Source organism: Haemorhous mexicanus, chromosome 1 (assembly GCF_027477595.1).
Source record: "Haemorhous mexicanus isolate bHaeMex1 chromosome 1, bHaeMex1.pri, whole genome shotgun sequence".
In the NCBI taxonomy this organism is placed as follows: domain Eukaryota; kingdom Metazoa; phylum Chordata; class Aves; order Passeriformes; family Fringillidae; genus Haemorhous; species Haemorhous mexicanus.
The window spans coordinates 154,406,150-154,434,112 of record NC_082341.1 but is presented as its reverse complement, the minus strand read 5'-3'; the positions used below and the strand labels follow the sequence as shown (position 1 = coordinate 154,434,112).

At 49.2% G+C, this 27,963-nt stretch overlaps 1 protein-coding gene across 1 annotated transcript in view; it reads left to right on the top strand.

Moving 5' to 3' along the window:
* Window positions 1-5,512: 5,512 nt before the first annotated feature.
* Window positions 5,513-27,963, top strand: part of PTP4A3 (protein tyrosine phosphatase 4A3) — a 38,928-nt gene continuing 16,477 nt past the window's right edge. The window contains exon 1 of the mRNA XM_059867789.1: window positions 5,513-5,650. The gene's annotated coding sequence lies outside the window, so the exon portion shown is untranslated. The remainder of the gene's footprint in view (window positions 5,651-27,963) is intronic.

Here is a 27,963-nt window from a genome sequence, read left to right as displayed (position 1 = left end):
AAATTAGGCACAGTGGAGTTTTTTCTCTAATAGGACCAAAGAGGAAATTCCTTTGAAGCACAGAGAAATTTCTGAGTGCTGTGTTTCTCACCCTTTTCAAACTGCTGTCTCCAAACCAGCCAGCTGAGCCCCAGTGCTGGATGCCTGGGGCAGCACCCTCTCCCCCCGTCCAGATAGTATCATGTCCTTAGGATGTGTCTACACTCCCAGGCAGAGCTGGTTACACAGAATAGTCCTTTCCTTAGGCCTGGCTATGTCTGGAGGCCTGGGTGTGAGACAGAAAGTAGGCACTGTTCCTTATCATACAAGGGAGATTATGCAAGAATGTCCTGTAATGAGGATAAGGAAGGTGCTTTGAATAGGTATGTGGGGCTGGCTGCAGGTACCTTCTGGCAGCAGCAGTGCTCTTGCAGCATGGACCAGCCCTGGTTTCCAGTGCCAGATGAGGTGGGGCAACCAGCTGCCCCACACCAATCTCCCTAAACCAAATGATCAATTCAGCTCCTTTCACCAAAAAAAGCACAAAATTTGAGAATCAATGAAGGAACCATCACCAGGACCTAAAACTCAAAATCTTTATCTGCTACTGTTATTTCATCATCCTTTCTGACTGGTTGCTTGCGTGCATGGGAATGCAACGTGTATGGTTTCATTTTCTTAATTGCAATCATCCTGCAGACCACCTTCAGACATGCTGGGGACCACCAGGCGTGCAGGGATCGCATGTGAAGAAGCCCTGCCCTGGGAGACCCATCCCGCCTTCCCTGATGTGGTTAAAAATGCCATTCCAGATTGTGGTGCCTGCAAGGATTTAACGATGTTCTCAGCCCAGAGAAAAGCCCGGGACTGTGCCCTGTGCCTGAGAAAGCAGGACTGAGCTTCAGCTGTGTAGGCGGGCAGCTGTAAGAAACCAGGATATCTACAGCCGAGGTAGAGTTCCCTTCACAGCCTACCCCATCTCTTTCACATGCAAGTGCAACCTTGGAGTCTCTGGACCAAGCTCTTTCTGTTCTGAAGCCTTTACTGGCTATTAATACCTGGGGAATCTGTGAAGTAGGCAAACACGGTTTTGATGAGTGTGGGAAAAAGAAAGGCGTTACCACGTATGAGTGAACTTCAGTTTCGCTCATGTGCTGAATTAGTCAGTGCCTTCAAGTGAATTCCAAGTGCTGGTCTAGCTATTAAATTACTCTTCTTGAAGAGCTAAGTGCTCCATCTTTAGCCTCTACTGGAGGAAAACTAAATTAAAAAAATATTATTTGAATCAGAACTATTGCAAAGGCTCTGGGGGTGGGTTTTTTGGTGTGTTGTTTTGGGGTGTTTTTTCACATTTTTCAACTTTTTTATCTCTCCCAGAAAGAAAAAGTAACCAGTAGTCAACACATAGCAGTTGCTGGCTGGAGAAATCCAGGTTGCTTCTCATGCCCATGAATGTGATGTCTGAGTCAGGAAACCTCACTGAGATGTTGCAGCCCCAGAGGAACATGATGTGATAATTGTCTCACCAAAGGACCAAAAGTACCTGGTGTAGAGGGTCAAGCACCAGTGGCAGAGAAATTCAGTGGAGGACTTGCTCAATTTGAACATTTGGTGGATGGAAAGGAGGTATGAGTGCTGGAACACCAACAACTGACATCTCAAGAATTCATGTTTTACTTCCTACCCTGGAGGAGTGGTTCCTCCTTCAACCTTTCCAACCCAGAATTATCACTTTTCTGCTGCTTCCCCCTCTTAACACAAAGGCTGTGAGAAGTGCTGTCTGCAGGTGGCAAAAAACAGAGTTGTTTTTTCCATCAGTTCACTGTTAATGGTGTCCTGGCTTGAAGAAAGTTGAGTTTGGCTGAAATGGAAATGACAGAAGGGGCAGGGGAAAAAAAGATTATAGAAATTTAGACAAAGCAGGTGTATGGATTGCATGTCTATCCTTTCTGCAAACATGGAGGCTGTGTGGACTAGATCCAGGAAAGTGTCCCAGCTATAATACAAGCACTTTGACAAGTACACATTAAAACATAGCCAGGCTTTCCACTAACACTAAGGCAAACACAGCCCGCTGGGATTAGCATCTGTGCAGAGGTTACAATCCTTCCACATTGCTTTTCAGTGCATTAGGCTGAAAAACATGCTCAAGGATGCTCACGTGCACAGGAGATTGTCGATATTTGTGCTGAAAATCCATTCAAATTCAGAAATTACAGCTAACATGAAGCCTACTTGATCCTCTTAAGGCTGTGACCTGATTGTGGAAACATTTCTCTTTGCTTGTTTCTCTAAAATACAAAGAAGCAAGGCAGAGGCTTGACTGAAGATGGATTCAGGCTTGCCAGGAGACCTGAAGGTGTTCCCCAGTTGCATTGCCCATCAATTTTTCATGCCTCCATTTCCCCTCCAGCTCACAATGGACAAAAGCTCCCCTAGTCAGGATATTCTCTGATTCTGTAGTGCCCAAGAGCATCAGCCAAACTGGTATGAATTTACACCCCCGGCCAAGAAGCAGCACTCTCAGGCACAGCAACCCTTCAGCCTCACCCATGCAAGAGGGATCAAGCTGGGTTTGACAGCACTTCTGAGGGAATGTGGTGGAGCCTCATGCTGCTGGCCCTTTTTCTTCTGCCAGAGCTGTCAAGCTGAGGTTGTGCTCGAGTGCTACAATTTGTCCTGTGACATTTCAGATGGGAAGCAAAAGAATGGCTGCGCCAACCACCACTCTCAGGTTCTCTGCTAAATAAAAACCAGATTCCTGACATTTGCTGTGGCTGAGAAAAAGGCGGGTCTGTCGTTTTTACAAACAATAAAGGATGCAGAAAAACAAACGTATTCCCCACAGAGCCAAGTGCAGTTCCCCATCGTGCCTGGGAATCCCCGTGGAAGGGAAATGCTGCTCTAACAAGAAAAGATTTGACCAAAAATACCCAACCAAATGCAGCAACTGCAAGATTTCTCTTTGTATTTTTTGTTTGTTTGTTTCAGTTCTCAGGTTTTTTGGGGTTTTAAAGAAAGCAGTCACAGGCAGACTTCTCCATGTGTCCCACCATCACCAGTGTTAGCAAAGGGACCTCTGCCCCCCAGAGCTTTCCCTGGGCTTTGCCAGACTGATTTTAGCACCACCAAAAGTCACACTCTGAGTTTTCATTAAAAAAAGTCAATGTGAAAACCAGATAATTTTCTCACTTCGAAAAAGTAGCAGGGAGTCAGACAGCAGAACCTAAATGTCAATAGCAAGGGAAATCACAGGTTTTTTTCTGTTCTCAGCAGACTTCTTTGCAAGGTGTGAATTTGCTGATGCCTAACCAAGGTTAAACTTATGCTCTGCTTTGAGAGGGGAAGGGGAAGGAGAGAATGAAAATCCCTTTCATCCAGCAGCGTGTTTCAAACTTGCAGACACCAAATGTGTTGAATATCCTTTGAAATCAATCAACAGATTCCAAAGTTTTTATCCAAGGATCCATTTTATACATTTACACATATAACACTGTAGTTGCATAAGATTCATAAGTGTTAAAGAGATTTTGGTAAATTTGGTAAATTTTTGGTAATATTTGGTAATTTTTTTTATTTCCTTTACTCTTTTGAGACAGTCATATGCCAAATCAGCCCTACTCAAGCCCTGCTGGAGGACTTGCTGTAGGTCCTAACAGGTTGGGATGTCAAGGCTGTGTTGTGTAACAGCCTGAAGCTGTGTCAGGGAAGGTTTAGGTTGGATATTAGGGAAATGTTCTTCACTCAGAGCATGGCTGAGCACTGGAATGGGATGCCCAGGGAAGTGGTCACAGCACCAAGCCTGACAGAGCTCAAGAAGCATTTGGACAACACTCTCAGGTGTGATTTTTGGGGTTGTCCTCTGCAGGGCCAGGAGGTGAACTCAATGATCCTTGTAGGTCACTTCCAACTGAGGATATTCTATGATCTCTGCTTCCAGGCCATCCCTTAACCAGAGAGGAGGACTGCATCCTTTAACAATGTTCTCAGAAACATAAAGCACCCTCAGACTATTCTGGTTTAAAGGACACCAGTTTAGTGTCTTTCAGGGAAGAGGCAAAAATATCCTTAAAATGCAATAACATCTGAGCATCTCCTGATATTCATCTCTACGTGTTTGGGTCTCCTGAGGAATCACCTCATCCCTCTGTGCCTGTGACCCCAAGCCCCCTATTATTCTTTTCACTTTTTGAAGCCCTTGGCTGCCTCTGCAGTGACTTCTGCTAAGAGAGTCCACAGCAAGTTAGAAATAAATGAAAACCTGCAATGGCATCAGGTGCTCTGCTCCTGTTCCTTTGAATTTATGGTGGTTCTTTACACCACAGATCTAGACACAGGTTGCAGACACAAAGGTAGACAACCTGAGGTGAGGGCCTTGGCTGTAAAATGACAGCAGCTCCTGAATTGTGCCAGCTTGAGTCTGTGACACACTGGGTGACCCCTGTGCCCCACACGTACTCAGAACCACTGATGGGAGATGTTAAATATATCCTGTATAGCCTCAGGAATGGGCAGCCTCCGCCCTTGATCGGTCAGGGGATAAGGGCATCTCACCGCAGAGGACAGGGGACACTGCTGCACTGAGCCCAGGCCTGTGCTGGGTCCCCTTGACTCTGCCCCCAAGCTCTTCTTTGTCTTCCTCAGCTTCCTTTTTGTCATCTTTGTTTCCTCCTTCTCCTTCTCCTTTTCTTCTTCTTCTTCCTCTTTCTCTTCCCTCTTCCTTCTTCCTCTTCTTTCTCCTCTTTGTCTTTCTCTTTTTTTTATATTTACCTTCTTTCTTCCTCCTCTTCCTTCATATTTATTCTTTTCCTCCTCGTCATCACCATTTTCTTTCTTCTTCCTCTTCTCCCTCCTCCTCTTCCTCCTCATCATCTTCATTTTCTTCTTCTAAGAATCACAGAATCATAGAATCACAGAATATTTTGGGTTGGAAGCGACCTCAAAGCTCATCCAGTTCCAACACTCTCCCAGGAACCACTTCCACTATCCCAGGTTGCTCCAAGCCCCATCCAGCCTGGTTTTGAACACTTCCAGTGATGGGAATCCACACCTTTTTTGGGCAACCTATGCTAGTGCCTCACCACTCTCACAGGGAAGAGTTTTTTCCCTAATATCCCATCTAAACCTGGCCCTCTGCAGTTCAAAGCAATTCTTGCTTCTCCTGTCACTCCAGCCCTTTGTCCTAAGTCCCTCTCCAGCTCTCTTGGAGACCCTTTAGGCATCGTAAAGGGCTCTAAGTTTTCTCTGGAGCCTTCTCTTCTCCAGGCTGAACAATCCCAGCTCTCTCAGCCTGTTTCCACAGCAGAGCTGCTCCAGCGCCTCTCCTTCCATTTCTTTCCCTTTTCCCTTTCCCCTTCCCTCACGCTCCCCTCACTCCCTTGACCCCGCCCATTCCCACAAGCACCGCCCCTTCTCCAGCCCCGCCTACACCCACCATAGACCACGCCCCCTCTGCCGTCCTTTCCCTCCCCATTGGCTCCTGCGGGCGCCACGTGATGCGGCGGCGGCGCGCGCGGGGGCGGGGCCGGGTGCGCGGGTGCGCTCGGGGCGGCGGCAGCGGCGGAGGCTGCATGTGCGGGAGCGGGGCCGTGAGCGGGGCCGGCTGGGCGGCGAGCGAAGCCGGGCGCGGGGCGAGCGCAGCCCAGAGGAGCCGAGCGGAGCCGGCGGACAGGTCAGTGCGCGGGCGCGGAGGCAGGCGGGCTAGGGGAAGCGGCGGCGGTGGCTGCACGTGGGTCCGCCCGCTCAACAATGCGGGCGGGAGGGGTCCGTGCGCCGCCGGCTGCGGGGCCACCGCGGCGTGCGGAGGAGGCTGCGCCGTGCGATGTCCCCCCGGAGCGGGGTGATGGCTCTGCCGCCGCCATCCTGGGGCTCTGGTGGGGGGCAGCAAGCAGCGTGCGTGCCCCCCCCCCCCCCCCCCCCCCCGGCTCCCAGCGAGGCTACGGCACCTTCAGATTGAGCCCAAAATGAAGGGAGGGGAGCCACAGCACCGGTGTGCGGGGGGCACGCACGCTGCTTCCTCCCCGCCGTAGTCCCGCTGGGAGCCCACGCGCGGTGCCGCAGTCCCCCACCCCGTGTGCGACCACGGAGCATCCCGGCAGAGCCTATCCCGCTGCGCTCCGTGGGTGGGATGCAGCGTGGGCGCCGTCAGGGCTCCGCGGGGCCTCTCCACCCCCGTCCGGGGCCGGACGCAGCGATCGGTGTCACAAGGGGCCCGAGGGGGGAAGCGCCGTGTTCCAGGCTGTCCGGTCTCGCCATCCCTAAGGATGTTAACGTCAAACGAATGGGGCTGCCCTGCATCGGTAGCTGCGGCGGGGATGGCCTCTCCTGGCCCGTGTTTAGAGCAGGCTGCCCAGGGAAGTGGTGGAATCACCGTCCCCGGAGGTGTTCAGAAAACGTGTTCCTGTGGCGCTTGGTGACACGGTTCCGTGATGGACGTGGTGGTGGTGCATTGATGGTTGCACTTGGTGATCTTGGAGGTCTTTTCCAGCCTGGATGATTCAGTGATTCTGTATTTGAGCGTGTCTCGTTAGGCTGACAAGCCATTCCTGGCCTTGATATGGAGTGGGGGCTTGGGAATGCCAGTGGTTCCCATTCCCTGGGCAGGCAGGTCACGTAGCAGGGGGACAACCCGTGCCATGCCTTTCTCTGCCGTAGGTAAAGTGGATTTTTGCGTGCCACTGGAATTACTAATCCAAGCAATTAGCTGGAATCTGTCAAGTTTGTGCTGCTGCCAATTTCTCTGGTTCATTTGGTTACAGCTTCATCTTTCTGCTCGAAGGAACTGAAATGTAAGCAGGGCAGCTGAGTGTCTGGAGCTGTTGGGTTTGGTTTATGTGCAACCTTCTGGCCAAAGGAGGATCAGCAAGACAACTGAGCCTTAATGAAGTTGTATATTTATTGGCAGCAGTGGAAAAAGAGTAAAATGAATAAATGGGGCTGGTGTCTTGTTTGTATACAAAATGTCATCAATCTCCCTACAAGGTTGTGAGCTGGATTTAAATTCCACTGTTACAAGGATCACTGATTTTTTTTCTTTTTAATCACATTGTTGCTAATAGTTTATATTAAAAATGCTGCAGGTGGATTGAAAGCTGAGGGCCTTGTGTGCTCAGCAGTGTTCTGCATCGATATTTATATGCATCCAGGGACTTAACAGTGTGTTGCCACTTGACTTCAGAGTTAACTGCCCAGCTGGCAGGGGCTGATGCAGCACAGTCCCTGACGCAGCCACTTTCTGGGGATCTCAGATGCCACCAAATTTGCCAGTTGGGCAAGTGAAGCAACGTTTAATCTTTGGTAAGTGCTCCAACCTGAAATTTGTTCCTTTTGGGAACATTAAAACTTTAACTTTGGTTAACTTGTGTCAAATGGTGTGTGCCATGAGCCATCGCCCGTTGGTTCTGCTTAGGGAGATGGCTGCTTGCAGAAGCAAAAAGCTTTTGTTACAGCTATTTTATTTTTATGTTTGCTTTGATGGCTCAAAAATCACTCAGCTTCCAGTCAAGGCGATCCTGAGTGAGAAGCATCCACTGGGATTGGCCTGTTAAGTGAATTTCTTTGATTTGACAGCAGAAGTGCCCAGAGAGACATCAAAAACCCCAACATCAGGGCATGTTTCCAGCTTCATCATCTCCTGCAAGCCATGGAAATCAGTGGCTTGAAAGCCAATGGCACTAGATGTTAAAATAGCAAGCAGTAAACATCGTCTCCTATCAATAACTTTAATTATGGTTTGGGTTTTGTCTTAAATAGACATGCATTGTTATAGGGAATCAAAGTTTAGCATCCAGACGTGCTCAGTGGGGTGGTAGCGTCTTTGGACAGGGTGTAACACGCTTTTATAGCATAAATTAAAATAAAAAAGGGGTTTAGCAGCGTAGCATGCTGTTGTGTAAGAAAACTGCCAACTTTTGGGCTGAGACTGCGTGGTTTCTGGGCATCGTGTGCTGCGGCGTGTTGGCGGGTGGTGTTCACGGGCAGCTTTGGACGGGGAGAGCGAGTTTTACCACTCTGCAGCTGAACCCTGACGGGGTTTTTCAACCATAAAACCAAGTGCAGAGGAGGCTTTGTGTATGCCACGGGTAGACAAACCGAAAGCAAAAATAAACACCCGCGAAAGCTGGGTTTTTTTGGTCATTGACAGAAAAGGAAAGTGCCGGTCTAGGGGAGGGTGTGAAGTCCCATGTTCGTTACGCTCCTAATCTGGAAAATACAGACTGTGGCACATGGCAGCAGCGTGCGAGGCTAATTTTACGTCTTGTCCTTTTCCCTTTCTGATTTAACCCAAAATTAAGGAAGGGAAGCAGCACCCATTGGCCTATTAAATGTGCATTTTTGCCAAGTTACGCCACTTTGCGAACACGAGATGCGACCAGATTCCTGTGGCAAGGAGCCCTTAAAATTTCAACAGCTCTACCTATAAATATAGTCACCGTGAAAGGCAATCCGGCTTTAAAAGAAAAAAAAAAGCAACCATGCTCTTTTTTTAGTCCCACTGTATCTGCCTGACTTTAGTGCCATGCGATGCATCTCCAGCCGGGTGATGAAGCTGAGGCAGTGTGGAACATTCAGTCTCCTGATTCCTCTTGCTAATTTGTGTGAAGAACGGGTGCAAGCAGAGAAAAAATAAAAAAATCATTTTAGTTTTCCTGAAGATTTTTGGGGATGGAACAGTGGGGCTGGATCTCTGCATCCACATCATGGCCTTTTGCAGAGGGACTTTTGGTGATTGTTTGATCCTGGTGAGTTCCCAGGAGCTGCTGCAGTGTGGGACAGTGCAGGATGGAGCCTGAGGCATCCCTTGGCTGTAAAGCAATGTCCCAGATGAAAATTAAAGGGAAGAAAAAGAAAGAAAAAAGCTGGCTGCCACCTCACCTCAGAGGTGTCTGGGCTCACCCACTGCTCTCTGATGCAAGCACAGCAGCTCAGGGAGCTCAAGGGCTGGTTTTGGACATGCCTGCGGTTGCCCAGGGACAGGCTGGCCTCGGGAGCAGGTACAGCATGTTCTGGGCACTCCTCCAGGCCAGTGGGACCCCCACCAGCCCCAGATGATGTAGTGGGGTGATGGCCACTGACACATCCTGGTGGAGAAGACAGCACTGCCTGCAGGGCTGGGATTTAGGTGGAGAAGCTGCAAGGGAGGGTGGTTTTGCAGCTTAGTGATGCTTTTCAGCGTGCCCTGCGCTTGCATGGCAAAAATCCACCTTTGTGGCCAGAGCAGCTGGGTCACCTTGCAGTGCCAAAACCTGCTGGGTATGGTTGGGATGGGGCATGGGCTGGGAAGCATGTGGGAGTGGGGCGGGAGAGCTCGGCACGGGGAATTGCTGCGTGTGCACTTGGGCGAAGTGCTGAGCCTGGGCTGCACAGGAGCTGCAGACAGAACCCACACGTGATGTCTGAATTTCAGATGATTGCTGGACCACTTTGCCAACAGCCTCTTGCAGCTCATCAGCTGCAATATCGCTTCTTCTTTTCCCCGTTTTTGTTTATTTCCTTTCCCCTTCCCCACCCTGCCTGTTTTCTAAGCTGAAGCAGGAGGGATGAATACGACACCGAGGGTGGCTGCAGCTGCGCAGGGTTTGTATCCAAATGGTTTCCTGGAAGGCAAGTTTTTTTGTTGTTTTTCAATCTTAAAAATATTTTTACAGCGAGTGTCTCGTATCGGGGCTGTTTGGATGTCAGGTTTAGTTTCCCATGACACGGAGTGATTAGAGGAGGGAGGGGAAGGAGGGGCTGGGTGCTGCTTTATGTGCAGATCTGTCTGCAGCGGTATCATTGCCTATTGATGGTAAATGTGTTCCTTCTCATCTCTGTGATAGTTCTCGGAGATTTCCTCTTTTACGTCACTGCAGTTAATAAGATGTTTAACTTGGGAGCTGGGGGCGATGTGCTGTGCTATCGTGTTGCAAGGAAAGGGGGGATGACGAGTTCCTGCGTAGACTTGTGCTGGGAAGATCCGTATCAATGCTGGGGAGAACAGCTGGAATTGGAGTCAAACCATTGCCTTTCACCCTTAATGAACCTGACCTGGCTGCATCTCATTTTTTTTTTATTGTGACAATGATCATTTTCCTTCTAATACTGAGAGAGGCAACTCAGTCCTCTCTGTCTGCTGCACTGCTGGAGTCAAGGGTGCACCTTGATTTTTTTAAGCAGATTGTGTCTGCCTGGGTGGACTTAGCTCTTTTTTTCCTCTTTTTTGGGGACTTCTGAAGCATTTCATGAGAACACCTGATGGCTTTTTGTGATGATGCTGCAGGTGCAGTAGCTGCAGAGCCGGAGCCCTCTCCAGGAACAGTCCTTGACTGTGTGTTTTGTGTGTCACTGGTTGATTATAGAGTTAAGGAAGTGTTGCTGCTGTACATGCCTTGACCAGGAATAGCCTCCCTCCTGCCACAGTTTGCAAGGCCAGCTCATCGAGGGCAGGCAAGTTGGTCAATAAATGCTCCAAGCGGCACCCTAGGGAGTTGGGAACCAAAATGGGAACACTTGTGTCCTTCAGCTCCTCCTTTCTTGCCAAGTTGTTTATTTCCCCCAGCTCCTTTTCCAGCTTGCCACTCAAACCCTCTTCATTCTGCTGTGTTTTTCCACAAATGTTTTTCAAGCATGACAGCAGGGAGGAGAAAGCCACGAGTGCTGCAGGGAGCTGATGCCTATCAGGCCAACCCTTGCCTGTGGCTTTGGGGCCCCTTCACTTCAGTGACTCAGTGGCTGCAGGTGGGTTCACATCTGGCAGCTGTTGGGCTTGGAGTTGCTTCTGTCTGCCACGAGACCCAACCCAGCCACCTGCACCTATTCCAGGGCTCCCAGCTCATCCCCAGGGCTTGAGTCAGGCAGGGTGGCCATGGTGTCCCTATGTAGGTGTGGAGGGGAGAGGGGCTCCGTAACCCTCTCAGGGAAATGTGGATGTGGAAGGTTTGCAGGAGGAACAACCACAGCTCTGGTAATGGCATTTTCCAGCCTTCCATCAGGACCTGTCACTCACAGTCCTGATGACATTTAGCTGCTGACTTGCTGTCACTGATTTTTCTCAGTAACCCTTTTCTTTTTAGACTAAAATGCTTCTTAAAAAACAACATGCCACCAACATGTTGGGATGTTGATTTAGTTTTTGGGAGGCTCACAGCTTCCCAGTTCTGCTTTTGCTCTGGGGAGTAAGCAACATGGTTGGGTGCAATTTTCAGTCCTCATGGGAACAGGCTCTTTAAAGATAACTCTACCACATCACAGCTCACACCCTCACTGCTGGATGTGGGAGTTAATTTTTCTCACTGCTGCCATGCACAACAGCCCCTCTCTGTGCTTTTGCTGCAAGCTGGGACAAGGAGAATTTTGGGTGCAACTCCAGGCAGTGCTGGCTCGGCACATGTCCCTAAGCGTCCCAGCTGGGTGGCTGCCCAGGGCCCCCTTCATGCGAACGGGGTCAGCAGCTGGGAAATAGCAGAGCAAAGTGCCTCCCTGGTAATTCCCAGCTGCCGTTAAAGCAGCTTTAAAATAAATTCCCTCAAAGAGCAATTCCAAGTATTTGAGGGTTTGAACTTTTCCGGAGAAGGGTTTGGGAGCTGCCGGCTACCGCACTGCACCCTGGCACGCCGGGGAAAGGCGCCAGGGCAATTGCCCTGATTATCCCAACATCTAAAAACCACTTTTTTGATGTCTATATGATGTTTATTTTTTAGCTGCATGTGCAGCACAACTGTTGGAAATGGGGCACTGCTGGAAGCAAAGTAGTGCTAAACTGGGAAGATGGGTGGCTGGAAAATGTCCTGGGCTGGAGGCAATGCGCAAGGCTCAGTGACCCTCACCATGCCATCCTACCTGGCCACCAGCCTTGCCCAGGGGTGCAGCACAGCCGGGTGCCCCTGGCCGCACATTCCACGGCCAGCTCTGCTTGGTAACGTGGGCACAACAGAAAACAAACTTTGCAGCAAACTTTACTCTCCCAGAGCCCCTGAAGCTTGCTTAAAAAGAAAAAAAAACCCAAAAAAAAAAAAAAAAAACTTTAGAGCAATGTGGTCTTTCTTTTTCTCATGCTTATGAAAGTTCTCATACCAAACTAGTAACCTCCACTGCCCCTGGTTCATTATTTTTTAAGGTGGCGTTAGGGGGCATTTAAGGGAAGGCTTGTCTCATCCTCTGTGTCCCCTCCTCTCCTACATCCCGTCATGGCAAATTACAGCTTCATCCACGCTTGTGTGACAGACACTAAAAGGGGAAGGTTTGGTCAAAAAACTGGAAAGTTGGTCTCATCCCTGAAAGGCTCTGATGTCCCTGTGCTGGTGCTCCCCAGGGTGATGTGTTGCTGCATCCAGAGTGGTGTAACTTTTTGGTCACGGGAATGTCCCCATGAGTCTGAGTACCCCGAGCTGGGGACAGCCAAGCTTTTCCCTGCAGAGACAGTTCTGGGCTCTTGCCCAAGTCCCCTCTCCAGGGCCCTGGCACCAGTGCAAGTGCAGCCAGGCTGAAGGCTGATGATTAAACCCATGATCCAGGTCACTCCTGCCCCTCTCAGTGCCCCAAAAAATAAAGATGCCGATAGCAAGACTACATCCAGTTGGGGATGTTGTACTTCTCTGAGCAGTTCAGCAGGTTTGGGGGTGAACTGAGCTAATTTGGGGTATAACCACCCTAAAAAAAACATTGTAGCAGGGGATTCTTCCAAACACACCCTGGCTAAGTTGCTTCCAGCTCAAACTGATTTCATTCATCAGCTGAACTTTACTCTGGCAGCTTCTTACTGAACTTTCTATCATATATGTAGTTTTTAAATAATTTTTTTTCTGTGTGGGCATGACAGAGCTGTCTCCTGAGGTGGCAGAAAACATATCTTGCCTCTTAAGGACAGGTAGGGAAACCTGCACATGGCACAGGGAGATTTGCTATGGATGTACCCAGTGCTGTCCCAACCCAAAGTCGCATCCACTGGACCACACACTTAGCTCCTTTTTTTTTTTTCCTCTCCTCCCAAACTAATCCCTCCAGCCCCTTAGGCTTTTTTGTTGTTGTTGTTGTTGCTTCTCTCTGAATTCCTTCTAATTTGCAGGCTCACTGCCAGCATCCAACGCACTATAAAAAGGGGACTTGTTCTTCAAGCTTCCCTCTGGTACAGAGCGTTTGCACAAATAGCAACACGCTTGACAAGTAGGTCTGATTCCCCTGCTATTACCGAAATGCTCGTAGGGTGCTCGGGGAGTAGAGCTGCTGTCTCAAGACAAGCCAAGCTGAATTTCACACAGGGCCCTGAGCCCAATTCCCAGCCTGTGTTTAAGCTCCTGTCAGCTGGAAAAACGGAGCTGTGCATTTTTATTTTCCTCCCCATGCAGCTTCTTGCTCTCTCTGAGAGCAAGCAGATGCGCTTGCATCCCTCCGTATCCCATCAGCACAGGTGGGATGTGGGCTGTGGCTGCAGACCCATGTCCTGCTGAAGGCAGCCCCAGGGCCGCCACCAATTTTTGGCTGGTCCCCCCCTGCTGTTGCAAGCAACCATGACACAAACCCCCTGCCAGCTTCCTTCTTAAAACTAATGAGCTGTTTGACCCTGGCAAGTCCTCTGGGAAAGCTGTTGCCAGAGCCTTGCTGCTCGCACGGATACAAACTGCTCTCATTTCCAGCTTAAATTTATTTGTGGATGACTCGTACCCATTTGGCCTTGTTCTTCTTGTACCCGCACTGGCTTTTAGCTTGGATGGCTCCTTTCCCTGCTCTGGTATTTATCCTCTGGCAGGCTTTGCCAAGTGCTCTGTGTCTGCCAACCTAAATAACCCCAGAGCTCCTGGTGGAGCATGGCTGGGAGGGGTGTAAGGGCATCTAGGCTTTCTCATTCCTGCAGTGAAGACAGCCCCAGCAACTTGATTTGCAGCTCACCCATTGAAAAAGAAAATACACCATGCTGCTTCTTAACATCCTCACTGGGGACGGTCCCAGCCTGTAAAAGGACAACGCCAACCATCCTCTCCACTGGCAAAGGCTCTCAGATTTGAAACCATTATCTAATTTCATTGGCACACTTCTCTTTTGCAATGCTAATGCCATTTTGGCAGAAGATAAGCTTTTTTTTTCCGTGGTGCAGCCTTCGGTAGCACCTTTCCCTCTTCTTTCTGGTAGTGCCAGGGCTCGTGTTCCTGGCCTTGCTAATCTCAGCCCTGGTGTTGTGAAGCTGATATTTCCCATGCACAGCTGTGCCAGGCACTTTGCTCAAAGGCTGAAGTGGATTTAAAATGTGAAAGTTCATCAGGTCAAAATACACACATGGCTTCTTACCACTGGCCCCTTTTGGAGCTGTAGGACTATGCAGGATGGTGTGAGAAGAGCTGCAAGGTGTTTGCTTTCCCCCCAGGATGATAATTTTTCGCCACACTTTTCACTGCTGCATCTTTGCCACGGGTTTTCTTTGCCTTTTATGTGCTTTCTTTGAGATCTCTGTACTTATTTCTGGTGATGCTGAGATGCTGGCTTATCCATCCCAATTTAGACCTCTGCTTTCACCTTGGCAGGTAGAACTTGTACCTTTGATGGAAGGAAGGATGCTCCAGGTGCCATCACTCACCTGCTCCTTATTTCCTCCAAGTATCCCTTTAGTTAAGAACCTTTTTTTTTTAGTTTTTTTCCTTCTCTCCAATCTAAACTGCACCAGCCTGTGTCCATCTGAGGCAGGATTTCATATTCCCCTGCAGTGTCCTTCCATCATTCTGTGCCCTCGTTAAACCACGCGGAAATTGGCATCATCAAGGAGGAGCTGGCCTCTGCGGTTTATTAGCAGGATTATTCTCATCTCCCAGTTTCCAGTGAAGCTGCTGGGCTGGTGTAACACAATTCCCACTAAAGCTCATCTCCACTGTCAGGGAGAGTGATGCTGATGGGGCACTGAGCATCAGCAGCAGATATCAGGAGGAAACCAGCAGACCCCATTGCATCTTTCCACATTAAGTGATTTTTGACCCCCAGCTCCACTCCTCCAGGCCATGGTTGTTTAGCACATCATGTTGGGCATTAACTTCCCCTCCTGAATCTTTTCTGAGCAGCCTGTGGGCTCCTTCACAGCTGCAGCTCCAGCACAGGAGTGCATCACACCCTGTGCTCATCTCTGGGTTTGCTTTGTGCATCGCATTTTCTCGCTGCCTAAATCAGCATCCACAGCGTCCAGCACTCAGAGTGGGTACAGCTGGGCATTTTCTGCCTGCAGTGGATCTTCCTTGTTCCTCTCTCCCTATTTATTTGATTTCTCACTGTATTTAAAGGGAGGTCAGCGTGTGTTTTGCAACCTTCTCCTCCTGTTATTAATTTCTTAGAAACAAAGGGGAAGGAACCACAAGCAGTAAAGAGCCTGAGGTTTGAGGACTGGCTGTTTATTTGTCAAAGCTAGAAATGCAGTGACTGAGGAGGACAAGAGAAAATCCTCAGTGCAGATGTACCTCATTTAAGTTCAGGCTTGTGTAGGTCAGATTTGGGGGTTGTGTGGATTTCCTCCTGCTGCAGTTTTAGATGGAGCTGTTATCACTGCTATTACTGCAGATAGTATCTTAGTTTTGCCTTCTGCACCTCATTTTTTCACCCCACAGCCTGAGTATCCTGCACCATGCCCATCTGATGCTGGGGGAGCAGTGGTGCCCATCTCTGTGGCATCATGGCACCCCATGCAGTGGGATTGGATTGCATGTGGCTGATGGCAAGTGGGTGGCAATAAACCCAGTCCTAAGGGTGCAAATGCTGCCAAGGAGGCTGGGACTGGCCATCAGCTGCCGGGAAGCGGGGATGAGGAGAAGCAGGGTGGCTCAGATGCCAAAGCCAAAGATGCTCAGAAGCCCAAAAGGGACAAAAATAGGTGTCTGGGTCACTCAAGAGGGTTTGAGGACCACTTAAAATCTTTTTCCTCGGAAGCAGCAATTACCAGATGAAAGGGAATGTCTTCAAGCAGGCATTTTGGAGCATCTGGTTTGTATTTGGCATGTTCACTGGGGGAAGCAGGGAAGGCTGGAAGGCTGCTGGGTGGGTTGATGGCTGGGCGAGGCAGAGGGTGTCCTTCAGGGGATGAATCTGGTCGCTTACAAAATGCATTTTGACACCAGCAGCATTCCCACATCTCTCCTCCTTTTTGGACTGTGCTGTCAATAACTTTTCAAAGTGTTAATGCTGAGTATGAACTGGATTTCTGCTCGTGGGAGGTTAAAGGGTGTCCCCACATGAAGTGGCGAATAGGGGTATGCACATGTGGTTTTCTTTTTAAGTTTCGCCCTTCCTCGCTACAGAGGAGGCATTGGCATGTAATTACCACCAGCTTTAATCCAGCCAGACCAACTGCCTTTCTGGCAGACCCAAATACAATAGGAGCCAAAGGTTATTGCATGCCCTAAATAAAACCATTACAGCCCTGGGGCCTCACCCAAGCCCAGACCGCAAAGCATCCAGGACCGGCTCCATTCAGTTTTTCTGAGTCTGGAAGATTTGGTTTGATGGCAATGACCCATAACTTTTTTTTTTTCTTTTTACTGTTTTTTTCCCCCCTGCAAAGCCACCTGCACAGTTGCAACCACTGTGGCACCTGCCAGGAGCAGCACATCTGGCAAGTGTTAGCGAGCCTGCCAGGGATGCACTTGGTTCAGTCTTTCCTTGCTCTAAAATCATTAGTGGCTTTAATTGAAAGCAGAGGTGGATGAAGGCACGTCACACAGACACACCACAGTGTGCACAGCTCAGCCCAGCACGTGGCTGTGACTAGTGTCCTCTCAAACTGCTGCCAGATACTGCCCAGTGTTCTGCCCATCCATGGGATGGACTGAGATTTCAGGCACCACATAAGGACCCATGTGGCCTGGAGTAGCCACCCAGGAGCCAGTGCATCCCACACTGTGCTCTTCTCCCAGTTACTGCTCCAAACTGGGATTTATTCTGAAACCTGAAGGGTTTTACTCTCTATCCATAAGCAAATACAGCCCAAAGTGATGCAAATGCGTGACCTCACCCAGATCTCAAGAGGTAAATATTGCATCACGATGAGCATGCCCTCGATCCTTTCACCCAGTCTGAGACACTCTTGAGTCCATCCTGATGCAGGGGCAATCCAGGCCAGGGAGGAGCTATATGGTGGGAAAGGCTTTCTCCTCATCTCCCGGTTTAATTACGGGTGTCTCTTGTTTGCAGTGTGATGGACACTGGTCCTGCCTCTGTGCAAGGCTCTTCTGGCTCCTGGCGTCCCCACAGAGCTGCCAGCAGGGAGAAATTGCATTTCACAACCCGTCTTTCCAGGCTCCCACAAGATTACTGGAGGGAGAGGAATGTGCTGAAGAAAATATCCCAACTGCTGTTAAAAGGCACAGCTTTCCCTACCCCTTTCTGGGATGGCCATTCCTTCACTGAACCAGACATCCTCCTCTAGCTGGCAGCACCCACTGGAGCCAGCACTGTGTCAGCTCCCCATATCACCTGGGGTGTCTTTGCCCTCCTGGCCTCCCCTTCATGTGCAAATAATTGAAATTGCAATAAGCAGGCTCTTTTATGAAGAAATTTTTCTTTTCCCTCGTGGTGCTCCTGGGACAGAGCTCAGTCACTTTATATCTGGGCAATAAATCTCCAGGCTCTCTAGGGCACACCCGCCACACAAGGCAGTAATGGGCCTGCCAGATGCTGTTCTGTGTGGGTGAAGAGCTCCCCAGCCAGTGCAGCATCTGTTAATCATTTGCCAGGAGAGCCCAGGCAGTGAGGAAGTCTCAAGCTGAATCCCTTTTGGCCAATCCTTTTGAATCACGGTGAAGCTTTCTGGGCTACCTGGAGCTGAAACAACCTGTGAGCTGTAGCAGCCTGTGATCCTGGTCTGAGGGATGCATCCCACACATCTCAGGAGGAAGGTGAGAAATCTTGCTCCTTAGTCCTTCTTCTGAGAGGTGTGAAATCCTCACCAGGCCAAGGATAAGATCGCCTTTTTCCTTGATCCCTCTCTTCTGCTTTTGCTTCAAAATCCAGTGAGCAGCATGAGATGTGGTCCTGGGCAGTGAAAAGCAGTGGGGAATCTTGAACTGGTTTGGTGTTGAGTCATCTCCTCCTAGGTGGTGGCATATGGACAAGGCTGAAAGCGGGGATGGCTTTCTCTGATGTTTCTTCTCTGTTGAGTCTTCTTTCAATATTCCACAATCCCAGACCATGCGTTTTGCCTCCAGCAAGTAGAACACCTCCAGGTTCTCTGCAGAAGATACTGTTGCATCTGGGGGCATGGTTGGGCTGTTGCAGTCATTCTGATTTCTCTCCTGGGCTAATTACAAGCCTCTTGGACTCTCTCAGGTGGCTTTGGCAAGTGCTCTGCTTTTCTAGAGCCAGTGCCAGGGAGCCCTGACCGCAGCCATCAAATCTTTCCCCAACTATTAGAAAGCAGTTACGCTCCTTGTGTGTCTTTTCATTGCCGGAAGCTGGTAAGTGGATGGATCCTACACAAATAAACTTCTCAAGGGCAGAGAGTCAAAATATCCCTGGGCTTGTTTGGTGGGAAAAGGTTAACCAGTGTGAAGTCTATGAATTGCTGCTGACCCGACTTTGTTGACAAAATATAGTTATTAATTGGACTTGCAGGCAAACTGCCTGGGGATGTTTGGAAGGAACTTGTCCATTGCAAGGGCTGAGATCTCCCTGGGAGAAAATCTATGCCTAGGCCTTGGCCATGGCTCTGGTTTGGGGTTTTGTTGTTGAGGATGTGTCAAGGTCTCAGTCTTCCACACTGGCCATGGGGCCACACAGGTTCACCAACAGCAGAGCTGTGGCAGAGGAGGACAGGAGGAGCCTGTCAAGAAGCCTGGGACCAGGTGACTGAAATGGTCTCTTGATCTACGGGAAGGTCTCCTTGCTCATTGCAGGAGTAAATACTGTTGAGCTAGACAACATTTGAGGTTCCTTTCCAACACAAACCATTCTGTGATTTTTGTGATGACTCTAATGAGGCTCCTGGGTCCTTAAATTCAGGTTTCTGCTCTCAAGATGAATCCTACACAAAGCATCATTACCTGGACAGGAGCAGAAGCTTCATGATGAAGTTCCAGAGTGTGACCTGTGCTGTTCCCAGTGTGCTCCTAAATCCCAACAGCTGTTCACTGCTGCATTGACACTGATGACACTCACTGTCACCCTACCCTCAGCCCAGTGGCTCATTTTTGACTGTGGCAGGGCAGTGGTCAGTGCATGTCCCTGGGTGCCACCACAGCCTTTCAGCCACCATCATGGCAGCTCCAGAGCTGTCTGCTCCTCTCGTGGCTGGTGAGTTCCTTCACAGCATCTCATGGCCCTGCTGAGGAACAGCTTGCTTCTCTCGGCCTGGGAGCGAGCAGAATACCCACACTGGCACTGGCCCAAGACAGAAGCTTTGGGAATCCTCCTCGACAGCATGACAGTAAAAGCTCCTCTCCAGCAGGGCCAGTGCTGGGAGGCTCCCAGCAGCAAAGCCCGTCCTGGTGCGGGAAGAGCTCGCCTTGGGCCATGAGGTTTCCTGCACCTGCGTGACTGAACGTGCTGGAAAGCACCTTCCATGTGTGCCAGAGTGGTGGAAATCCAACTACCAGCAGATAAACATGCCTGTGCCTGTCCTGCCATGCTTTGAGGAGGGGGTGGCACCTAGTGAAGGTGGGCAAAGGGGCCCACCTCCTCAGTTTCCCTGAAAAGCTGACAGTTGCCTCCTAGTTGAGGTCAGCTACATCCAGGTGGAGCCTCATATAGATTAACTGTGCTCCTCAAAGGTGGCCACGTGCCTGTATCCCACAGATGAAGCCTCCTCTCTGGGATGCTCAGCCTTGTGTAATTCAAGTTGGCCATGCAAACATGACTTGGAACAGCCAACAGGAGCAAGATCCTTTTGCCTGTTCCTCTTGTGCAGCCTCTAGATGTGGTCTTGCCCAGGCTGAAGTGGCTCCAGAGATGAAATGGTCCATCCAGGCTGGAGTTCAGAGCAGCTTGACCGTTCCCTGAGAGCAGCCGTGGCAAGCAGCCCACGTTTCACAAGTGGGGTTTTCCCATCAGGCTCTCCAGCTGCTATAAATAACAGGAAACGTTTTGTCGTTTTCTGCTCTGGGGAAGGTCAGGAGCTGGATTCTGTGGTCTTTGGAGCTTTAATAAGGTTGGAGATTTATGCAGTGTACCCAGAACTCCCCTGAGGCAGCTTGGCCTGAGGCTGTTTGGCTCCTTGGATGGAGAAGTCCTGAATGCCAGCCTTTGACTAAGTCACCACAGCTGCCCTTTATGAGCTGTCAGGTCCTGCTAAATCCTTAATGTGCTCTTCATCTCCAGGCCAGATGCTAACTCTTGGGTTGCTGCTGAACCAGCTCACAAGAGGTTTGAACCATCCTCTGTCAGTGGTAGGAAAAGCTTCTACCATGCATCCCAGGATGGATGGATCTAGGGACACCTAGATCTCGTGAGTTTGCTGGGAACTCATCTTCACAGAATCACAGAATGTGCCCTTGTGAGACCCCCCCTGGAGAACTGTGCCCAGGTCTGGGGTCCTCAGCACAAGAAAGACATGGACCTGTCAGAGCAGGTCCAGAGGAAACCACAAAAATGATCAGAGGGCTAGAGCTCTCCTCATGTTTGTGTTTGCAGCAGGGTGGAAACCCAGCAAATCAAGTGGGAAGATTCATCCTCAGGGGGTTGCTCAGACATCTAGACAGCTTTTCTGGGTCCTGGAGAGCCCCAAGCTGATGTCTGTGCTGCCTGTAGCCCCAGCAGCCACACAGGGAGGAGGCAGGGCTCTGTCTGCCGCCTCTCCCATTTCCCCAGCAGATGCAGGAATGCTTTGATGTCCACTTCCCCAGCCCCAGTGCCCAGCACCAGGATTAACCACCAGTCAGATGTCTCCATCGACTCCAAATAAATCTTCTAAACTCAGACAAGCACCACTCAGAGGGGTCCCAGCATTCCCCTCTTGCAGAATGAGGGTTAAAAGTAGTTTTCCACCTTGCACCTGCCCCTCTGAAGCCAAGGCTGTGTTTTATTTTTAAAACCCAAGTTTCTTGGTGGTTGGCTCCTCTCCTGGGGTGTACAGGTCAGGGACAAATAGACAGATGGAAAAATTGCCCATCTCAGTGGTACAAAGAAGGGGAGCAGTGTGGAACATGCTCACATGGGTTGGAAGAAATTCTTCCCCCCCCAATCTCTTCTTCCTGTAACCAAGACAGAAATGCAGCTCTAGGGATGATCCTTCAGAAAAATACTGAATTTTGCTCCTTTTTGCATGTTTATGAAAGTGTTCTATTTGTCTCTAAGGGGTTTTTGGGTCAAAGTTAGCGTGCCCTGGGCAGAATCCCTGAAGCCTGGCTCAGTCCCACTTAAATGGTTTCAGTGAGGCTGAATTATTTTTTGTTAAAGTCCATGTGTTTACATTTCATAAGCTTATTTTAAAACACATGTGTATACAAGAGCAGGCTTATTTATGTGGCAGATTGGCCTGCTGTGTCCTTACCTGACTTAAATGTCAAGGAAGCAGCTTTTTTTAACTTTTTACAAGCACAGTTTAAAATAAAATACTGGTTTGCTGTGCGCCAGTGAATCTGCCCAAGAGAGGAGGTCAGGACAAGGTCTTGTTTTCCAACTGTAAAATGTTATTTTGCTTATTTACAGAGCTTCCTCTCACCAGCCCATCATTTTAGGTTAGTATGTTAACAGCTATAGGTAAAAAAAAAATCATTTATGTTCCCTGGAGTCTTGGCAAGCCAAAATCCCCAAGTAGCCAGGCTTCCCAGTGAAACAGCTTTTGGGAACTTTCCATCAGTAAAGCAGGATTTGCTGGGTGACCCATTCTACCCAAGTTCTTGGCAAGATTTCTGATTTCTAGTACCCCAGGGAAATACTTGAGAAAAGCCTTTGTGGAGAGATCTTGGCATTTTCTACTTGCCCTGGAGGAAGGATTTTATTCTTGATTTTAATCATATGAACTGGTAACACACCAGTCCAGCTGCAGGAAGGTAAGGAGCACTTATGGTGGTGTGGTTCAGTGTTGGAGTGTGAGGAGATGTGTGTGGACCTTAAAGCAGGATGGGGAGGGTGAGGAGAGCCCCAGGGAGCTACAAATTTACACAATAGCAAAGGGAAGCTTTGACTGTAGGACATAAAATTTCTCTTTCATAAAGGATGAGAAGCCCACATGTGTTTCTATGCCTGAGCTTGGAGAACTTTTCCTGCTTCTGTCAAGCTTCCACGTGGGGCTGGTGGATATGGACATGAAGACCTAGGAGGTAATGAGAGAAGTGTTGACATTTACACCGAGGAGAGAGCTGGGGTAGACACAGAGTGAGGAATGGTTTTCCATCCAGAGCAGCTGTAAACCAAAGCCCTGACCACTGGTGGTTATTTAAAGACTCCAGCAGCATTTCCTGCCATGGGAAGGTGCTTGGCCCACGTTCAGCCTGGGCGACTGCTCTCTGCAAAGCCAAATAAACAACAGCCACTTGAACTTTCCACCTTGCAGGCTCAGCCAGATGCCTTATCCTGGGCCATGAACAGGCACCACACCTCAGATGGGCTTTGTGGATGAGCCTCTTTGGAGGATCCAGAGTGATCACCACATTTTGGGGTTGAGGGTGCATTTCCTGTCTCTGAAGGACCCTAGTGAAAGAGTTTGGTGCTGTTTGGAGCTGAGGGAAGGCATTTGGGAAGGGAGATCTGTGTCTCCATGTCCTTCAGTGACTTTGAGCAGGGCAAAAGGAGGAAATTATATCCTTTAACTCTAGAAATGTGCTTTAGGTGCTCCATCTCCTCAGAGAAGCACAGTTCGAGTAGCTGAGACCAGGAATCTCATCCATCAATCCAGGCATGGTGGTAACGTGTGACTGCAGTGACCATCTGATCTGCAGGATGTCCATGAGGGTGCATGGGGACAGGGTTGGGATGCCTATAGCAATGCTTCACCCTTGGGGAGGTTGGAGGTGGTCCCTTCCAACCTCAGCCCTCCTGTGACAGTCAATGTGAGATGTCACACAGTCCTCTGTAGGCATTTTGTTGCTTTTGTTGAGTTGTAGTCAACACGATGCACGTCCTTCCCTACTTCTGACCCTTCCCCGCTGAGCTGAGATATTTCAGCAACTCACATGAACCCTGCAGTGGATGCTCCTCAAGTCCAGCTCCTCAGCCTGGGAACTTTTGCAAGACTTGGCAGCAGGGCTGTTGCAGGAGTATTCCACACAGGGCCCAAAAATCTTGCTGTCGGTGCAGCGTCGGCCGGCCTGGGTGCGGGGTCAGGTCCCTCAGAAATCAGACTCTTGACGAACAAGCTTGAGCACATTCAAATGTTTCATCTGATTTTCTTGGACTGCAGAGTTTCCAAGGGAGCCAAAAAGCTGGCTGCTCCTCTTGTTGACTCTGCAGACCAGAAATACAGCTGGGTTCAGTGAAATAAGGAAGCTCACAATTCTTGTGCTGGTGTAGCAGAGAGGGGAAAAGCTCAATTTGGAAAAGCTCAAATGTCTTCCTAGAGATAAAAATAAGTCCAAGGTGGTGCTCTCTCCTGTGCTCAGCATCAGGGATGATTGCTCAGACAGCCCCAGGATTGAAATCCTTGCCTGACATCCCTCTGAATTTCTGGCAAAGAAGCAAATCCAGGGGCATTTCACTTTATCAAGTTTGAAAAGTGTGTCCACACAGGCTTTGGGGAGTGCAGAGAGAAGCTGTGCCAGCACTGAGCTAGGATGAGAGCACAGGAGACTTCAGGCAGGAAAACAGCGTCACTTTAAACTGCAAATGACCCCTGAAATGACAAAAAACTTTAAGCAAGCCCACATTTCGGGTCAGGCTGGCCGTGAATCAGCTCTAGAAAACGAAAGACAAAACTTAGTAACTTCAGTTCAAGTTATGAACTTACAAACTCTCATTTATCTGGTTTGATGGATGCGAGCCAGAGACATTTTTTTCATTTTTTGAGGTTAGTGGATGGGACAGCTTCCTGAAAATGAACTCATTGAGAAAGGCGTGATTTGGAGACAAAGTTTGTCTGAAATTCTCATATTGTACAAGGCTGGGTTAATGTGACATGGAAATACCTTTTGTATATCCCAGAGTTGCTCTTGAGCATCCTCCATCCATTTAGTGCTAAAATCCATGGGCATGATAAATCACTTCCAAAAATGAAAGTTGAAAAAAACTAATCAGATTTTAAACCCATCCGAATGACAACAAATGTGTAAAAAGCTTTTGCACAGGACGGCCATGGAACCTTACTGCATTCCCCCAAGGTAACAAGCACAGAGTGGCAGTGAGCTGTGGACAAGTGGGGCAGCCCATGGTCCAGCTTTGTGATTTCATGGCTCAGAGATGGGGATCAGAATAGGAGTGTCTCACATGTTGGTGGTTTTTGTCAGCAAATCTTAGTAGGTTTGTTTGGTTTTTTTTCAGAACAAGGCTATTCCCCCCCCCACCCCACCCCGTTTCCCTTTAAAACACTGATTTATTTTTGCCATTGCTTTAAAAATGGCTGTGTATTCCCTACAACTGTCTTCAGGCATTACAAGAATCAGAATATTGCCTGAAGCTAGGCATAAAAATGCAGCAGAGGCGTCATGCAGGCAGCTGGGCTAAAATTGGTATCCACTAAAGTTAGGGGAGAATTTCGTGGAGCTGTTGTTTGTTTAATTGAAGTGGGCAGGTTGAAGACCAGGGTTTTATCAATGCCCTGCATCAGAGGGATGCACTACTGTCCTGTGTGCTGTGAATCTTCCTCATCCTGGGTGCTGTGGCTGCAAGCTGGAAGAGTGGCTGGGATGGTGAGGAGTTGGTGGTGTTGTCACCAGCTTTGGAGGCAGTGATGCTGCAATGATGCTCCTGCCTGCAGTTTTGCAGGAGAAGTGTGTGAGCTCAGAGTTGATGCTTAGTGTTAACTAAAGGCTCCTATTCCTCCACTGTGCCAATCTCCTGGGAGCAGATTTGGGGCAGGAGTTCCTCTGTGCCTGAGTTAGGTGATGGCTTCATGGGTGCACCCAGCCAGATGCAGATCACCACGGTCCTGCCGAGGCTGGCGAGGCTCAGAGAGGGAGGCTGTGGGTCCATCCACATGGGAGAGGTTGGTTGGAATTTCCAAACCTTGCAGGGAAGTCTCTTGCTGAGGTCTCCACAATCTTTCAGGTGCCACTATCTGGTGGAGCTTGAGGGAAGTCCCTCTGTTTCTAGTAAATGCCAGCCCAGGACGTGCTAATGACAGCAGAGGGGATGTGCTCCATCTGTGTGACAAATGACACTTACAGGAGATCTGGAAACAGGATGGGGATGTTTTATCGACCAGCTGATAAAAGAAAATGCCGGAGAAATTCCCTGTGGGAACACACAGCAGAGTTTCACCCCATGCCTCAGCATTGAATTACAGTGCTCATTTAGCAACCCTTGGCTGCCTGTCCCAGTGCTGCCCACAGTGCCCTGCCAGCAGAGCTGCCTGTTTGTAGAGAGATGGGCTGGGAACGGATCAAGCTGAAAATAAACTTTTTTATTTATTTTTTAACTCCCCGAAGGCAAGATCGGCTCCATGGTGCCTTTGCCAAGACAACCTCATGCTGGTAGAACTGAGCCTAACCAATACCTGCTGACTTTACCCTGGAGCAGATGAGCCCCATGTCCTGTAGCTGGAGGGAACATATTCAGTGTCCCTTGTCTCTGCTTCCTCTGTCCCACTGTGGTCCAGCCCACACCAGGCTTGTTTTGCTCTTGGTTGTCATGTGCAATGCCAAATTGAAATTATTTGTGAAGTAGCAAAACATCTTTGTGCTAACTGCTGAAGTACTGTGTACACATCTGTGTGTGTAGGGTTTTTCTTCTAGGATAGCTGAAATAGTATGGATTTCAGCATGGAGCCAAGTATATTAATAGGAATGCCCTAATTTTGCTTTTTCTTTACCAAAGGAGCTTACAATTGGGGAATTAATTGAGCCTTAACTCAGCACTGGGTGTTCTGCAAAGTCTCCATAGATATTCCTCAATGTTTTGTTTTCTGTTTGCAGCAGTCTGGCTCTTTAGGAAGCAGCAGGAAAAAGAGGTGGAGAAAACCCCTCCCAGGATACATGCACGGCCAACAGAACAGAGAATGTCTGTCTGCCTCCTCCCCAGGCTGAAACCCTCTTATGTGCCCCTGGGAGCAGAGGGACAGGGACCATTCTGGATGGATTTCAGAGCCAATATTTAACCCAGACAGCTTCTTTCTGGTGTTGCTTTTTCATTCACCTCCTTTTCCTTTTTCCCTGCTGAGAGGCAGAGCATGTGCGTGTGCATCCCCAGAAACGTTTACTATTATCAGTTAGCTTCATCATAAATGATGAATTTGGGCTTGCAGCTTCCTTTACCCAGGGAAGCTCATTTGCTTTCAGCTAGATTAGAGCCTGCTCCAGCACAGCAAGGGTGTCTTGGAAATGCCACCCACACCGGGGTGTCAAAATGCCTCAGAAACCATCCAGGAGCCAGGGAGCCAAGTGGAGCCGGGAAACCAAGCAGGAGCCGGAGCAGCTTGCGTGTCTCCAGGCCATTAAAGCTCACCCCTGGGGCTGGGGAGGATGTGCAGAGCACAGATGAAACACTGCATCCTGCCTGTCCCATCCCTGCTGGATCCGGCCCTAGGAGCTGAGGAAGTTTTCCTGCTTAGCAGGGTGGAGAGGCTTCACATCTCAGCCTTTATTTAATTTTCAGGTGATAAAAGCGTCGCTTCCTTGCCTGGCACGTCAGAACAGCCAGCACCTTCAAACGCTCCCCTTTCTCCAGGGAATTTGCATTTCCCTAAAGGCAGCACCAGATTTATGCAAAAATCTAGATGAAAGAGAGTCAAAGGCAAAGCATGCTTGTGAGTAAGCTTTCCTGGGTACTTCCTGAACAGTCAGACCCTCTCCTTCCAACCTTTTGGCATTCTGGGGAGAAGTGATGCTGACTGCAGGTTCTTCCAGCCCCAAAAACACTTGGTAATGACCACTTCACCTCCATGTTGTCCAAGAGTGGTATCTGGAAAGGTACTTTGAGGTTGCAACATCCCCCTGTTGGATTTGGTTTTTCTGGGTGCACCATTCCCACTTGTTATGGTGTTCAGGTGGTGTTTCCTCTCTAGACAGGAGGGATTTCTTCCTCATCCTGACATTCTCCTGAGGATGTGGTCCTTCTCCTTCAGTGATCTCCAAAATCACCTGGGTGCAGTCCATCAAAGCCAGCTGGCTGTGCTGCATGACCTTCTCCTTGCTTTCCCTGACAGGATGGAAAGAGCACCAAGTATCATCATCCCACAGTGGCTCTGACATGAGCTTTTTGCTCATGCAAATCATTGCAATTTCCTTTCCTGAAATACCAGGGCGTTTGCTGGCTTTTACAAAGCCACTGCTGGAAATCCTTCCTGTGAATGACAGGAACAGGATTAGATGACTCTTCATCCTCTGTATCAAAAGACAGTTCATTTAAGTTCAAGAAGTGCCAGGATCCGTATAGTTAGCCATCTTTTTTTAGCTGGTTTTGCCTCTAACAGTGGCTGGGAGCAGCCTTGGCATGCCAGAGCATCTCTGTGTGACAAGTGAGGATGGGATTTAAAATCTGCTCATCTGGGGCTGCAGCAGCTGCTCCCTGTTTCTGGTGTGCAGCCCAGAAAGGGACAGGCTTGATGGTAATTGGGGAGCCCATTTTTGCAGCCCAAAACCACCAGTCCCAAGCTGCAGCATTATAGGGCTCCAGCCCAAAGGATTTTTCAGTTTTTCATCTCATTTTCCTAATTCTCAGGATGTCCTGTTCCAGCAAGGTTTTTTTAATACCTTGGTTAACTTGAATCCAGTTTGAACCCCTCTTGATGAAGTTGCTAGTGGAAAGCTGAGTGAGAGCTGATGTGAAGAACCCAGAGGAAGGCTCATGGTGACACCCAACCACTTTGGCTATCAGGCACTCAGAGCATCATGCAGTGGTTTGGGATGGAAAGGACCTTTAAAGATTATCTAGTTTCAACCATGCTGCCATGGACAGGGACACCTTCCATTGCAACCAGGTTGCTCAAGGCCTCATCCAGCCTGGCCTTGAACATTT